We start from the raw sequence: 4,584 nt of genomic DNA on the forward strand, positions 1-4,584 counted from the left end.
CTTCGCCCACGTGTAATTCGGTTATATATAGCGTTTTAATGATCTCGACAGGGCTTTTTCTTCCACAGGCTGAAATCTTGTTACAACTGGAATTAAATATAGCCTGTGTTACTCAGGGATGATGTAGCTTTCTAATGGTGAATGTTTGAAATCGATTGAGTAGTTACGCGCTATGGTTTCGTTACTCCGGTAACGAAACCATAGCGCGATCTATCTCGATGCCAACGCCATCTATCGAGCATCGAGACAACTCGTGATAGTTAATAGAAAATAAAATTCGGGTGTTTTATTTATGCATACCGATTACGCCGAGATTTATGGACCGATTTACGTGATTCTTTTTTTGTTCGGTAGAGTATACTTTCAAGTTGGTCCCGTTGTTACCTAGTCAGGATCTGATGATGGTATTCCAGGGAAATCAAGGGCAAACCTCAAATTTACAGGCAATTACGTTTTTGACAATTTCATAGATCTGTTTAAGTATTTGCGTCTGATAGTCATCATCCCATGTGAATGAGCTGATGATGGAAGGTACAACTCCTCAACGGTTAGGAGTTGAAAGAAAATTCTTACGAAGTTATACGTACATGTGAGGCTATTAGGTTGACCTGATAATAAAAAGTAAATCTCATTAACGTTAAGAATTTAGATGAAAATGGATGCGGACAAATTTCGTCTCTTCACTTGTTTCCTTTTAGCTGTTTGTATGGGTAGTGTTAACACAAAATAGGGATTTAAAGGCGTGATGTTATTAATGTTATGCATGTATGTACATAATTATGTATGTTATTATGTATGTTAAAGAGACGACTGAAAGTTGTCATACAAAGTTTTTTTTTAAGGATGGGAAATCATCAAATGACCTCTCCCGCTCTGGGTGGAACGGAAGGGAGTGTCAGACTTTTACTGACTAAAACCCACCTCGTTCCTTCAGTTGCCCTTTGCGTTCCGGGGCCACGGTATCTCGTTAGAACTTTCCCGCAGCCCCGGCTCAGTTTATCCCGTTTCCCCCCCTTGGGGGTTGACATTTCAAAAATCCCTTCTTAGTGCTCACTTATGTTACTAAAGGAACCTCTATTCAAAATCTCAGACTCCTATACCGAGCGGTTTCGGCTGTGCGTTAATAAATCAGTCACCCAATCGCACCCCCTAAATCACGATTGGAGGGTAGTTTGAAAAAACTTATAATGTCAAACATATTTACTTGCCTATGTACGTGTTCATGCCAAGTTTCAAGTTTATAAACCCAAGGAATAAGATTTTTCATAGAAACGTTTTTACCCCTTTTCCCCTCCTTGGGGGTTGAATTTCCAAAAATCCTTTCTTAGTGCTCCCCTACATACCCCAAGGAACCTACATTCCAAATTTCAGCTGTCTACGACCAGTAGTTTCGACTGTGCGTTGTCTGTCAGTCAGTCACTCAGTAACGGAAGAGTTTTATATATATAGACTAGCTTTCCGCCCGCGGCTTCGCCCACGTGTAATTCGGTTATATATAGCGTTTTTTAATGATCTCGACAGGGCTTTTTCTTCCACAGGCTGAAATCTTGTTACAACTGGAATTAAATATAGCCTGTGTTACTCAGGGATGATGTAGCTTTCTAATGGTGAATGTTTGAAATCGATTCAGTAGTTTCGGAGTTTATCGATTAAATGTGTAAACAAATATAGTCTGATAGTCATCATCCCATGTAATTGAGCTGATGATGGAAGGTACAACTCCTTAACGGTTAGGAGTGGAAAGAAAATTCTTACGAAGTTATACGTACATGTGAGGCTATTAGGTTGACCTGATAATAAAAAGTAAATCTCATTAACGTTAAGAATTTAGGTGAAAATGGATGCGGACAAATTTCGTCTCTTCACTTGTTTCCTTTTAGCTGTTTGTATGGGTAGTGTTAACACAAAATAGGGATTTAAAGGCGTGATGTTATTAATGTTATGCATGTATGTACATAATTATGTATGTTATTATGTATGTTAAACAGACGACTGAAAGTTGTCATACAAAGTCTTTTTTTTTAAGGATGGGAAATCATCAAATGACCTCTCTCGCTCTGGGTGGAACGGAAGGGAGTGTCAGACTTTTACTGACTAAAACCCACCTCGTTCCTTCACTTGCCCTTTGCGTTCCGGGGCCACGGTATCTCGTTAGAACTTTCCCGCAGCCCCGGCTCAGTTTATCCCGTTTCCCCCCCTTGGGGGTTGACATTTCAAAAATCCCTTCTTAGTGCTCACTTATGTTACTAAAGGAACCTCTGTTCAAAATCTCAGACTCCTATACCGAGCGGTTTCGGCTGTGCGTTAATAAATCAGTCACTCAATCGCACCCCCTAAATCACGATTGGAGGGTAGTTTGAAAAAACTTATAATGTCAAACATATTTACTTGCCTATGTACGTGTTCATGCCAAGTTTCAAGTTTATAAACCCAAGGAATAAGATTTTTCATAGAAACGTTTTTACCCCTTTTCCCCCCCTTGGGGGTTGAATTTCCAAAAATCCTTTCTTAGTGCTCCCCTACATATCCCAAGGAACCTACATTCCAAATTTCAGCTGTCTACGACCAGTAGTTTCGACTGTGCGTTGTCTGTCAGTCAGTCACTCAGTAACGGAAGAGTTTTATATATATAGATGTAGAGGCAGTTTTGTTGTTTTGTTAACTTTGCAATTCCTCAACAAATTTGTTAATTGAATGTTACTTGTGCTTTACATCTAAAATTTTTGACAAAATATTAACATGGCGTCATTATTCGGGTTTCCGTTTTCGATTATGCCCAATAAACTAGGACGTCTAGCCTACAATGATGTTAGGCTGTTTAAGCCTATTTCAAGCACCAGTCTTCACGAAATTCGTTGTATAATTAGTGCCTAGTAGTAAGTATAGAAATTGTATGCAAGCAATTGTGATTTTGTGAAGATATAAGTAAATAAATAAAATAAATAAATAACAAGTTCCAGTTTTGGATTATGCTCATTAAACTAGAAAAAAACTTATTTTCACTTTTTTTTTAATTTTAATGTATTTCTTAGCAAGCTTAGATAAATTAACCTCATGTAACTTACTGGCCACATTGAATAAAAAAAAGTAATTATTTAAAACAGGAAGAAATGCGATTGTCTTCTGTTATTTTTTCACAATATGTTAAGATTTTTATTAGGTTTTGAAGTTTTTTATTATAATTGACCAACACATAGCATTTTATTTTCATCCCAGCTACACATACTTTTATACAAAAAAACATTGATTTTTGATGAAAGCCATAGTTAGATGTAGTAAGGTAATTTCCTCACGAGATTATCTTATACCTAGCGATAACCTACAAAAACTTACTAACTCATATTCCGAGAATTAGTTATACGGTATCCGTAGAAGAGGTAGGTGTGAAACTTGAACCGCTTAGCATAATCCTTAAACCGTAACTCCGGCTTGGTTAGCAGATATCTTTAGACAATCTTGGTCCTTCTGAAAATGATATTCCTATACGGTAATCTTAAAATCACAAGAGAATACATTGTTACTTGACAATGTACTGTGCTGCATTCATCTTTAATTTTTTTAATATATACATATATATAATCACGTTTATATCCCTTGCGGAATGACAGAGCCAACAGTCTTGAAATTACCGATAGGCCACGTTCAGTTATTTGGCTTACTAATAGAACTGAGATTCATATAAAGTGACAAGTTGATAGGCCGTCGCCTAAAAGAAGAATCTCAAGTTTATAAGCCTATCCCTTAGTGGCCTTCTACGACAAAATTTAAAAATGAAATATTTTCCTAATCAAAAAAAAATTGGTAAGGTGCATAATAAATTTATTAAAATAGTAACATAAGTGTTCTGTTCTTTTCTGCCTAAAACCCTCCCTTTCACGGAGAAGATATAGTTCGTCATCCTTCTAGAGTTTGATAATATTTTCTGTAAGATTAAAATAGTAACAACCTCTTTCATCAACAGAAGTGTTCTATTCTTTTCTGCCTCAAGCCCACCTTTTCACGGAGAAGATATAGTTCGTCATCCTTCAAGAGTTTGATAATATTTTAATAAGATTAAAATAGTAACAACCTCTTTCATCAACATAAGTGTTCTATTCTTTTCTGCCTACAACTTTTCACGGAGAAGATATAGTTCGTCATCCTTCCAGTGTTTGATAATATTTTCTGTAAGATTAAAATAGTAACAACCTCTTTCATCAACAGAAGTGTTCTATTCTTTTCTGCCTAAACCTTTTCACGGAGAAGATATAGTTCGTCATCCTTCTAGAGTTTGATAATATTTTCTGTAAGATTAAAATAGTAACAACCTCTTTCATCAACATAAGTGTTCTATTCTTTTCTGCCTACACCTTTTCACGGAGAAGATATAGTTCGTCATCCTTCAAGAGTTTGATAATAGTTTCTGTAAGATTAATATAGCAACAACCTCTTTCATCAACATAAGTGTTCTATTCTTTTCTGCCTAAACCTTTTCTCGGAGAAGATATAGTGTGTCATCCTTCTACAGTTTGATAATATTTTTGGTAAATAGTAACAACCTCTTTCAGAGCGCGTCTCCAGCCGAGGCCGCGCGGTGATGTCGGC

This window comes from Amyelois transitella, chromosome 9, assembly GCF_032362555.1.
Source record: "Amyelois transitella isolate CPQ chromosome 9, ilAmyTran1.1, whole genome shotgun sequence".
Classification (NCBI taxonomy): Eukaryota; Metazoa; Arthropoda; class Insecta; order Lepidoptera; family Pyralidae; genus Amyelois; species Amyelois transitella.